The sequence below is a fragment of the Cryptomeria japonica genome, chromosome 2 (genome assembly GCF_030272615.1).
Source record: "Cryptomeria japonica chromosome 2, Sugi_1.0, whole genome shotgun sequence".
In the NCBI taxonomy this organism is placed as follows: Eukaryota; Viridiplantae; Streptophyta; class Pinopsida; order Cupressales; family Cupressaceae; genus Cryptomeria; species Cryptomeria japonica.
In genome coordinates, this window is record NC_081406.1 from 499,955,180 (window position 1) to 499,968,466 (window position 13,287).

Here is a 13,287-nt window from a genome sequence, read left to right on the forward strand (position 1 = left end):
ATCTATCTATATATGTGTGTGTGTATATGTATATGTATATGTATGTATATAAATCCTTATATATACATGCATGTATATTTTAGGTAAATTTAATATAAACACTTGAAATCAAATTATGTTTTCTCTCTATTTTGTATCTACAAGTAAATAAATGAATTAATCAACTGTGATTGTTTTGGGTTTCCCTAATGCAATTATTGAAGAAAAGAATGAATATGTAGTCATCTTATAAACAATTCGCTACAAAATTAGGTCACTTGATCATGTTTACATGAAATCTAATAATAAAATAATTTAATTAAACTATCAAGCTACTTCCTGCACTAAATTTGGAGCCTATAGTTGAGTTCTTGTGATTCTAGAGGAATGTGAAACTGTATGTGTGTGTGTGTGTGCGCACACACACACACACACATATACATATATACATATATATGTATGTATATATGTATATATACACACATAAATATGCATATATGTGTGTATACACACACACACACATATGTATATGTATGTATATGTATGTACGTATGTATGTATGTATGTATGAATGTATATATATATATATATATATATATATATATATATATATATATATATATATATATATATCCACCTAAAAATAGTCTGAAGATAATTAATTGAATAAGCAATTATTTAATTAATCCCCCTTCCTAATTTAATTGAATTCATTAGCAATTTGATTAAATTCTTCCATTCATCTACTTATTAATAAATCTAAGGATTTATTTAATAGGTTCATTTCAATAGTCCCCTTTGATTAATTAATTCAAATTAATTAATCCTCTCATTTAATTCATTTCTTCTAATCTCCTAATTAATTAAAACAAATCAATTTATGAATTGTTGAAAGTTAATTAGCCTTTTCCTATTATTTGAATTCTTTAATTCAAATTACCACATGCCTCCTAACTTCTAACCACCTAACCTAACCATCCCTCTAACCTAACCCATTCCACCTAACCTTGGGTTTAACTAACCCTATCCTATCTTGCACATCCTAACCTCCTTATCCTAACTTCCTATGGTGTGGATATTCTCCCCTTCAGACACATGGCACTTTGGCCACATGTCTCCTCTCTTGGACACTTTCCCTCTTATGAGCAAGGCTCCTTGACACTTGTCACCACAGAGATGACAAGTGTCCCTTCCTCCAACCTCTTCTCCAACCCGCCTCCAATTTCACCCTTGATATCTTCAAATTCAATCTTGATAGTTGATTCCTACCACCTCACCCCTGGCCTTGGAAATCCTATAAATATCCCCCATTTTGGAGCACAAAGGATCCCATCTCATATCAATTTAGGCATTGTTACTATAGGCATATCCATTCTAGCATATCATTTGAGCATTGTTATTATAGGCAATTGCATCTTAGATCTAGTTTAATTTGATCATTTTCTAGCATAATTGTTGAATTGTGTAGCTTAATCAATCTCTTTTCTATCTTAATTGCATCATCATCATAGATTAATCATGCATATCATTAGCTTAATTAGCCGCTTGGATCAATCTAGCATAATCAATCTCATCTAGCTTGCATATCATTATCATTTCAAATCCTCTGTCTAGGTGTAGTCAGATCATTGGGATTGCTTATCTAGATTTGAGAGCAAATCCACACTCACATCTCTTAGGAGGCGATAGGTCACTTTGTCATGGTTTATCTTTCATTTGCTTTTAATTTGCTAACCATGCTTTTAATGATCTATTGAGTGTTTGTGTTGCAGTTACAGGTATCCTACTTCAAACACACACACACACACACACACACACACACACACACACACACTATGTGTGTGTGTGTGTGTATGTGTATGTGTATTTATGTGCATACATATATACATATGTATGTATGTATGTACATGTGTGTGTGTATATGTATGTATATGTATGTGTACATATGTGTGTGTGTGTGTGTGTGTACATACATACATATCTATGTGTGTGTGTGTACACACACATATAATTGTTCTCACAAATGATATATATGCATGTATATTTGTTGTAGGTAAATCTAATATAAACACTTGAAAGCAAACTATGTTTTTTTCTCTATATTGTATCTATAAGTAAATAAATGAATTAATCAATTATGATTGTTTTGGGTTTGCCTAATGCAATAATTGAAGAAAAGAATGAATATGTAGTCATCTTATAAAAAAATTGTTGCATTAAATCGCTTTATCATGTTTAGATGAAGTCTAATAATAAAATAATTTAATTAAACTAACAAGCTACTTTGTGCACTAAATTTGGAGCTTATAATTAAGTTCTTGTGATTCTCAATGTGAAACTCTACTTAATTAGCTAATCTATTATAAGGAGATAAATTGTTCTAATAAAATAAATACACCTAGATTATGAGCAATCTAAGATGTTGAGATTGTGCAGCTATATTTGGCATATACATATTTAATTATTTAGCTCAATTTATTTCTCTCCTCTCACCTACAAAGATTCTAATTGATATAACAAAGATTCTAATTGATATGGAGAAGATTAAAAGCAAAGTTAAACGCTGAAGCAAAATATTAACACAAGTGTTGTGGTGGTTATCAATGTAACTTTGTAGCTATCAAATTAAAAACTTGGAGATTGTAGAGAGGTTATAGTGCGAGAAGCTTATGTAAAATTAATGGACCATAGATGTATTTGTCCTAGACTTGACACCAAAGCTGCTTGTTGTAGTTGTGTGTTTAGGGAAGTTGAAGCGAGAATTCTCAACAAGAAGCATTCAAAAAGTTTTGTGATGTGTGCACTTCTATTGGGAGGCATACAAATATGACCAAATTTCCAAGATGATTGAATGAAATCTTATCTATATTGGTACAACCCAGGATTCATTAAACTCAAGTTCAAAAGTCAAATTAATGTAGAAATTATACAATCAATGAAACAAGAAGCAAGATTTTAATTATAAATCACCTATTTTACAAGAAATTACTAGGACTATTTTATGAATTGCCCTTATGATCGGTAAATTGTTCGACTTATACAAGGAAAATTACATAACTTAAGATACAAAACATTAATTTTCCAAAAGATGAGTAACCATGTGAGTATAGCAAATGGTTAGAAAAAATGAAAAGGAAGTAGGGAAGGGCTCTATAGAACGATTTGGGACTCCATCAAGTTTAGATAAGCTGAAAGCTCATTCATGTAATGTGGTTCATTTGCTAGACTATCTCAAGCTGCCCTGTATGCATATATATGATTTTAGGCATTTACATAGACATCTTGCCCATTTCAAATTAAAAGTTGTATAATAATTAATAAATTTGGAAGTAAGTAATCAGCTTGTCTTCTTTGATGAATAAGCCTATGACCACGGTATTGAAACCCATTGAACTGGTTATCATCCTAGCTATGCACTTGAGGTATTATCATTTTCTTTTTTTTCTTTTTTTTTTTCATTTTTAACCTTTTTTTCATTTTTATTTTCGTCGTCTCCTTGATGCATTTCCTTGTGATATTTTTTTATTTTCATTTTGTAATTTTCTAGTTTACTTCATGCATATCATTTTTTTTATTGTGTTTTTTTTGTTTTTTCTTTTATATTTGCTTTTATTTTGTGTTTTCAATTATAAGAGGAAGGATCTAATAGTTGAACATGTTCCAATAATTGTTATAACATTTGTTGATTTAATGTCCAATACTTCTAATAATATAGGAGCAATAGTTGTGACTTTAAAATTGTTAGCATTATTGATGATTACTCATAATTGAATGAAATATATAACTTTGATCTAAAAAGCAACAAATCATGTGACAAATGTGACATGAGCACACCAATACAACATAATTTAGTTTACAACTTCCAATCATTGATTTTTTTTGGGCCATTTTGGACACCTGAACAAAAGACATGCTGATGTCGCATCATATTTGATTATGTGGTGCTGAAATCTACGTTATAAACAGGAGATTTGACAAGTAGTTGCTGTAAAAATGGAAAGTGATTTGAACTTCCACATAAGATTTTGAGAGACATGAAATAATAGAACTCAACTACTAGATCCTCTCCCTAACACATCATCATTATGGTGGCCCAAAATGTTAATTTGTTCCAAAATGTTTATTTCTTATATTTATATTACTATTAAGAACAAATCCATACGAATAGCCTAATATGGTCTCAATTGTGTCCTTCGATTGCCCTTTCTTCTCATCCTTCTAGTGATTTATGGTGTTTTTTACGTCTCAATTGTGTCCTTCGATTGCCCTTTCTTCTCATCCTTTCTAGTGATTTATGGTGTTTTTTACTTTAGTTGGCACTTGTGTTGCTCACTCTCTTGGGGGCATCATATATTGTTGGTCTTTTGATACTTAACAAGGATTTCCCCCCTCTTTTATCTGATCACTTTGTTTCTTGGTCAATCAAGACCATATGATGCTAGCAATTCAAAAAGAATTTTAAAACATTAATAATAGTAGACTTGTATGTAGTGATTACTGTGAAGGCAATTATTATAGTGAAATTTAAACAGTAGAATAGGATGTAACAATTCAAGAATAATTTTAAAACAGCAGTCATTTACACTTTGCATCTGCAAAATTAACAGTTTAGGCAAATGTTCATTTTTTCACTCCTGCTTCTGCACCTGAGTAATTATAAAAGTAAACCGTACAACCCACCATATCAACGGCAGATAAGGCACACATCCAAATGTTTGAATCCATCGGGCTGGGTTTACTAGTGGAGGCAATTTTACCAGGCTTAAGACCTAGGTGCAAAGCCTCGGCAGGCTGAGAGCTAAGCAACACCAAATTTAAGGTCCACATTCAAACCTCAATGTGCTGAGAGTTCCAAAATTGTCCACATGAAGAGTTTGACCTCAAAAGAAGAACCAAAAAGCATTCTCTAAATGCAGTGAGAATTTCAGTGTGTACATTCGAAGAGAACAAGACAACTGTTTGCCAAGTTCATTACCAAATTTACCACTGACTTTGGTAAATGCCAAGCCAACCTACTCTTATTGTATTGACAAGTGTAAAATGTTCTTTTAATACATTTACAAGGATGGTTCTATTTATTTTCAAGTTCAGAAAATAGACACGACAGGTTTAGCCATGCTTGTTTGGAAAAAAACTTCAATATCTCATCCTCTTCCTTAAAAAAATATGGAACCTTTCACAGTGCCCAAGGCATTAAAGGATTCCCTCCCGCCCCCCATCTCATAGCACAATCAGGAGCATCCACCTTTGTAGCGATTTGGCTTTTACCCCCCTTTGTCATCAGAAATACTAACAGTTTAAAAGGAAGGATAAAAAACGAGTTGTAGCCTATGTTACGTGTTAGGTGAGATATCAGAAAACAAAGGCTTAGACAGATGAGCCTAATCATCTAATTGTACATCAATATCACATATTAGTATATTACAAAATTTAACCCAAATATAAATTTTGTAGGATCTTCAACAGCGTAACAACATGCAGCTTGCATAATCTACAATTCAACACTATGCTCCATTGTGAGTGAATGTGCTAAGCAATAAATTGAAAACTGCAAGGCTCTTATCAAATGAATTATATATCAAAAACTTAAAACGGAGCATTCTTCAAAACTTGAAGGGAATTAGAAATAAATTCTATCCATACAAATCTGAAATCACTAAAATCATCATGAGGCATGTTTGTAGCAGAACACTTAGGACTTCAGTTACTCAAAATTAAGTTCTCTTTATTAGAAAAAAATACATTTGCTACTCCAACTCCGTTTTCTAGCCAGATTCTGAATATCATCACATTCCTCCGGTCCTATACTGGTAGAGTTTACCAATTACATGTAGAGTAGTTACAAAACCAATGAAACCAAGGCTCATCACTAATACCACAGTAGGTGTGATTTTTAGTCCTGGAGCATCATCAGTATAAAACCTCAGCATATTGCTGCTGTTGCTGCTTCCAGCTCCAGCACCTGTCATTCTCCTCCTTCGCATCCCAGCAGCTGCCGCACTACCCCTAGGAGGATTATCACCACCCCTTGACACCATTTTGAATCTGAAACTTGATAAACAACAATTGGGTTACTTTCAACTATTCCACACAAAACAACTAGTTTGAGATGATAATACTTTTGCAGCTAAAAACATGCAAAGAAAACACAGAATTGGGTACACAAATCAGTGTGAATACAATTTATTCATAACATTTTACACATTATTTAGCAAGTTAGAGAAGAAAAATGTAAGAGTCTGCTGATGCAGAAGCACACTGCAGTGCAATCTTGCATCATCCAAAGAGAACTCAATGATTAACAAGCAAAATAAAACCGGTTCCTCTTTAATCATTTTGCTGTGCTTGCAACTGAATGAAGGCTTCTCAGACAACCATAAAGCTTGAATATTAGTCAGGATGTGTCTGGAGAGGGCACTAACCAGGCATTATTGAAAATACTACAAGAAATGGTTGTAAACATCTCAGATAAGGAGTCTTGTAAGAATCCCCACACAGATCAAAATCATATAAATTAAAGAGTCTATTCCACTGTGATGAGGTATATGTGGACCTAGAAGGATGCACAAGCTTCTTCCATATACTGCACCTTGCCACATGTGAAGAATAATCTGGTTCGTAATATACTGAAAACAAATTTCAAATACTAAGAACATTCCCCCAAAAATTCTCTAGTTTTGGTGAATGATCCTAGCATTGCCCCTGAAATTTTGGACAGATTGAGTCTTTTGTTAGCAAAAGCAACACACAATCAGGAACAATAGTTGGAGACCTCTTATGATTGCACGAAGTTCAAAGTGTGCTGTGTATGCAATCTGAGATTGGTCTTCAAAGAAATCTAACAAACTATCACCTGAACTATTTAAAAAGTAATGGGGTGAGCAAATATGTTAAGCCAAGTGAAGGTTTTAATTCACAAGGATATAATATACAATTCCTTTATATAGTTTTGTACTTTCAATTGGCCATTTTTAAGTCCTAGTCCTGGGATACATTAATGTGTGAATCAAAATCTCTGTGATATTCCAAAACAAATAGATTACAGAACATTTGAATGGAGTGTTTGATAAATTTCAATAACTAACTACAACCTAAAAAGGGAAAAAATAAAAATTGGAATAAGCAGGAATGAACAAACAACATATTTCAACTTCACGAGCATAGATACTCTCATCCTTTAGTGTCCTATATTTTATTGTTTAAAAGAGCTCATCCTTAATATATATATATGCACCATATTAAAATTTTCCATGACATGAAAGGGCAGAGTGTAATGAGCCAGACATATGAAATGCTTTTCTATCGATCATGTTTTGTAAATAGCTTTCAAAGGCAGCTGAAATAACTGGCGTAGCTTGTGGGGTTAGTGCATCGAGTGAGCATATAGAAGCTATTTGGGCTACATACAAAATCACCATTTGAGGAAGTGTGGAGCAGTCTACATACCACCCATAAATTTATACACAACTACATGAAGAAAACCTTCTTTTATCAAATGGAAATAGGCAACTGAAAGCCAAGAAGATACAAGACAAAAGGTAGCAGTAAACAGAAGCAAGGTTTATAGAACCGACAAATAGGAGTCAGCAGGGAGGTGGAGATGGGTGCATGAGCACTTCAAGAATATTAAATAATGCCTCAGTATATTTTTGATACGTGTTACACTGGCTACTAATAAGAGCAATTTGGTAGAGGCCATAATCCTAAACCTTCCAGCTGTTCTTCTCATGGCCATTTTTAAAAGTTCCAGCATCTCAACAATAGAGTTGTTGGAAGGAGATAATGGCCACAAAAAGCCTACAGGGGAAAGCCTATCACCTAATCAAAACTTTTAAAGAGATCTTTGTCCTATATTTAAGACAGGAAAAACATCTAACCATTCAGAATTCAAAGTTTGTGCTATTGAATTTATAGCAAGCTGACAATTGGACTTAGGACCACAACATAATAATCACTAGCTGGACTCAAAAATGGATAGAGACAGAAGATTGGCATTTGTAATATAATAATATAGCTGTGACCCTTAATTTCGCAAATTTGATATTAATCTGTCACATGGAAACCAATGAGGAGATTTCCAACCCTGTGCCCTTATCATGATGTGTACTATAGGCCAGTGTACAAACAACAAAACTTTAGCCAGGAGGCCTATAAAACCAATAGGAGTAGCATTCCCATTAAGAAAATCGAAGATATCAAATGAAGACAACGCACAGGAAGTTTTCAACATGATGAGATCATTGAAGGAACTCATCAATCTCTTTGCCCAGAGTATGTTGATGCCCTGACCAAAACATGCCACTATGCCTTAGGTAATGAGGCACAAGGGGAATCCTTATCTTCAAAGGAAAACTATAACACCCCATTAAAATCCGTCACTGGTACTGAACTACCAAAACTCACTTTCTTGCAAAGAGAAACCATGGACAGAAGGATGACTTGGTCATTCTCCATGTCAAAAATGAGGGCAAGAATGCTGAATTTTGAGCAAACATCTCCTTCAAATACATTGATGTCAATAAACAAGACCAAAAATGAAAGGACACCCATCTCAAACTGACCTTACAAAGATCTACAAAGCAGATTGAGGAAGCTCACCATCCCTTCATTTGATGAATCAAATAAAGCTTCAGCCCAAACTTGGATCCAATAGCTAGACACCTACTTCTCACTAAGTCCTATGTATGAGGAGAAAGCAATTAAATTTCCTACCCTTTACTTGGAAGGAGTCTTTCGCAGGTGGTGGTAGGACAATTCAAGTACACACAAGCAGAACTTTATACATACATTTGATGATTTCATCCAAAAGAAATTGGACTGCTTTGAGCAAAACGATGAAGAGGAAACCAGTTATGAAACTAATGAATCAGAACAACGGAGATGCAGATGGCTAAGCATGAACCTTAGCAATTGCAGGAGGATAATACCAGCACTATCAAGGTAAGCTAGCAGCTCCTTTCAAAAGCACCACGTTATCATCCATTCAGGGTCCATGGTGAGTACAGATTACCATACTCATTGCTAGTTAACTGTGATACTACATCGATGAAATTGCTTCCTTTGCAATTTTTGTACAAGGAACAGCAAGAATGGTAAGAGAAAATACATAATCTGGAGCTTATTCCATATACTTTTTTGATGTTATTGTTGACATATCTTAAGCACCAGCTCTCTTAAGGACTAATGTTAGCAATAAAGAACTCTCCATTGGGGGAGTTCAATTTTATAATTTAAACTACTGCTAAAGGCACATAGAGACCTTTCCTCTAGCCATAGGCCTATGTGGCAGAACCTTGCATGTGTTGCTTCTCCTCAAGCATGCAATGTTGCAAGTGTTTATGGAACCTTGATGATAGAGCATGAATATCTAGATTTTGTCTCAGACACTGCGACCATTCTGATGGCTATTTAAACAAGAGTGAAAATATGTCCGGTTACAAGAAAGAATTGCCTGAATCAGTCAAACTTGAAAAAAAAATTGGCATGGATCTTGGACAGATTGAAGGATATTTTGTGCAAGGAGTTGAGTTCTATATGACAGAGGTACGTGTTGTTGGCAATAATGGAAAGCTTCTATCAGTCTTGGATGCAATTATTGACACACAGGAAAAAGGAGTCGAGGAATTGTATCCTGATGGAGTATCTTGTAGAGTGGAGGAGAAACTTGTAATGTCCCCTTTTTGGCATAAGAATGTCACTTAGGAATTGGCTGACATCTTAGATCAGCCAGTCTTGTCTTTCTTGAAGGCAAGCAAATTTGTGGAGGAGGAACTTGTAATGTCCCCTTTTTGGCATTAAAGGAACATTGGGTTCACTCCTACAGACCATAGCATTGAGTGGCTGGCTGGCAGCATACGAATAGCAGATAGATAGGTTGTAATCACTTCATTAAGAGTAGTTAACTAATGGAATAGGACGCTTGAGTTGGGGTGAGCATTCCTTGCTGGAACTGCTAGTTATCTGCGTCAGATTCAATTGTCTTAGACTTGTTGGTTAACAAGATTACCTATGAGTGAGGAATGGAAAAGGGGAAGCATGGAATATAAGAAGTGTGGGAGAAGAGAGAAGGCACAGCTCAGATTAAAAATAAAAAAACTTAGAGATGTGACAGCTGTATACAGCAGCTTGTGGCATTAAGAGACAGAAACCTTCAAGCGGGGCAATCTAACCATCTTAGGAACGGAAAATCTTAACCAGCAGATCATGTTTCAAACTGCCATCAGGGTCATCAAAGGAGTCATCCGATTTGCATGTAGGATATGCCTAGTAATTTACATTAGCCTGGTAAATTTTAATTTGCATGTGTGTTGTTTGGAGAAAATATTAAAAAATTCCCAAACATTATTTATGGCTGGAGAATTTTTGGGTTTATCATTTGTGCATTTAGTTGAGGTTCTTACACCAGATCTGTCCAACAGACTCTACCTGCACAGTATCCCGGGAAGCATGATAACCTAAAAATTAGGTAAAACAATGTATTCAGCTCTCTAGATGTTGCAAAATCCCATTGGCAAGCTGCTAGTCTGAGCTAAGTCTAAAACGAGAACTCTCCCCAGATCATACCAACTAAGTCTAAGGTCAATTCCCACAAAAGAAGAATTTACCAAATCGCACCGTTACTTATACCCCAGCCTTAAATGATGTTCCCAAATGAAATCTTAATATGTAAAATTGACTTAACGTACTGCACCAAACTCTGGGTACAGCCTAGCCTTTACCTCAACAGCAAAACAAGCTGCAAATCCCAGATGAGTTCTACGGAATAGATACCAATAGTCAACGCATCTAAACATGGAAATTCACACATACGATTTGATCCTTCCAGACATTCCCAATAAGCTCAAGTTGCATTATATACTTTATCACAATTTAAAATTACTATCTGCGATCCCGGAAGCAAACGATCGAAAATTCATAAATACTAAAAGATCTAAAAACACAATTTCATTTTCTAGCCCAAAAAATTCATCTACTCAAATCAGCAGTTTCATGGCACTTTAGATTAAACAGATAATATAACCAATTCAATCTGTTAAACCCTTAAAAAAACTAAATTTAAAAAGAAAATTAAAAATTAAACTACAACATACAAATAAGCCCAGATTAGTCATCGATTCAACAAAATTACAGGAACCAAAAGAATCTTAAAAAAGGTACAAAATCCCTTGCTTAGAGCCATCCGACAAAAAATATCTTTAACGAAAAAATTGTAACCCAAATGTACGATTGAAGCAAAATAACCCCCTTGATTAAAAATCACCAGAAATGAAATGCTTTTCCAGAAATTCTTAAGATGGGCTACCTTGGATTGAGTCTGATATGAGAACCCTCCCGCCGATCTGTTTATTACACACGCTACAGTCTTTTCCACACCAATGAAAGAATCAGAATTGATGAAAACAAGGCTTTATATAAATAGACACTCAAATAATGCAGGATGGGAAGGGTTTACTTTTAACCCTGGTCCTACTTTGATTAAGTACACGGTCAAAATGGTAGGATCTACACGTCATTGGAAGACGCCTATTGGTCAGAGTGATCGACGTGTATAACGAATTTTGAACATTTTGTAGCGGAGTCCTCTTGCCATGTGTTTTCAATATGTTCAGGTTTACAATTTTTTAAGTCCTCTCTTATAGGCATAAGACTATGTTTTGTTTCATCAAAATATAATTAATTTGTTTGCAAGGCCAACAAAAATTAGACATTTATTTTATAGTTTGCACTTTTCTAATTTTTACAATTTTTTTTCTTTTTTGATTAATCACTTTTTTATTTTGCTAGGGAGTTTCTTTCGATTGGATGAATGAAAGATTTTAATGACGTTCATGAGACTAAACAGTCTATGGGACCAAGGTATCCAACTTTAATTTCTTTTGAAACCCTGTTCCATGTCAGATCTCCTGCTATTAATCTTAACTAGTAGGCTAGTTGTTTGATTAATCCTATCTTCTTTGAAAAGTTGATGCATGTTGTCAACCTTCAAACTATCTTTGTATTGATTACGAATATCCTCATAAGTTGTGCATTCCATGATGAAATGCCATTCCATTTCCACTACTCCCTTATTGCAGAAAATGCAAACTCTTTCTTCCCAAGTTTCTTTGGGCATCTTCCATCCTACCGATTTCACATCTAAGATGGTGTGATCTCGTCCTCAATTGTGCAACCAACAACCTCACTTTCCCTTTAATAGCTGCCCCTAGATATGGTTTTTCACCATGATCTTTTGTTGGGTTAAACTCTTTGATATAGTATGTTTTTTTTCCGCCCAATCTGATTTGTCCACATGGCAATCCTAAATTTATCAATCACGTAACTTTTTATTCCATCATTAGTGTTAAGACATTCTTGCAAATTGACGCCCCACTTGTTCATCCATGTGTTGTTATGCTTCATCCACATTTTTTTCCTATGACTTAGCACCCCTTCCATAACCATTTTGGGCCAGCGATGGTTATCCATGTTTTCAACCTTCTTTAAATAACTTATTAGTTGAATGATTGTTGATGCCTCCAATGGGAAAGTTCCTGCTTCAGCCAAAAGGATTTCATATGGGACTATGGATTTAACTTTGAGATTGTCGGTTATTAGATGCTTTTGGATTCTTTCTAGTTGTATCCAGCTGCAGCTTGACATGCTACTTCCCCACACTTCACAACCATAAAGAACAACCGGTGTAACTAGCAAACCAAAAATAATTTTCTTAGTTTTCCAATCCCAAATCTCAATTTTTCTACACCTATTTTGGAGTAAGTATGAGGCTTTCCAACCTCCTTGTATCCTTTTTGTTCTACAAGTCTCCCAATTGAGCTTATAGTGGAAGTCAATCCCAAGATACTTGTATTCTTTTACAATTTCTAGTGGGTTATCTTCAAAGATAAAGGTAATTTGATTATATATTTTCTACATAGTGAGAAAATCATGAATTTGGTCTTGGAGATGTTCACTTGCATCCCAACTTCCTGACAAAAGTGTTCTACAGCCTTGAGATGTTCTCTCAACCCATGAGTTGTTTTTGAGATTAGGATAAGATCATCTGCATATAAATGTAGTTTCACCACATACCCTGCCAAATGAAACCATCTCCATTTGTTTTGTTTAACCACGCTTCCAACTTATCAATGTATAGACCAAAGAGTGTAGGAGATAGAGGGCAACCTTGCTTAACTTCAGTGTCACTCACTACCTGAGAAATCTGGCATACCTTCACTTGTTCTGATTTTCGCACTAACATTCTCATATAGTCTATGAACAAGCTCTCTATATTCATCTGGGACACCTAATTCTTTCATTCTATGTCATAGT

At 34.6% G+C, this 13,287-nt stretch overlaps 1 long non-coding RNA gene across 2 annotated transcripts; it reads right to left on the minus strand.

The window, feature by feature from the left end:
- Positions 1-5,683: 5,683 nt before the first annotated feature.
- Positions 5,684-11,559, minus strand: LOC131078905 (uncharacterized). 2 transcript variants are annotated; one of them, XR_009113871.2, is made up of 2 exons: positions 11,282-11,559; positions 5,684-6,024 (listed from the first exon to the last, which is right to left on the minus strand). It is a non-coding gene; the product is annotated as an uncharacterized LOC131078905 (long non-coding RNA). The 2 variants fall into 2 exon arrangements; XR_009113870.2 differs by having other exon boundaries at positions 5,684-6,030.
- Between the last annotated feature and the right edge of the window lie 1,728 nt (positions 11,560-13,287).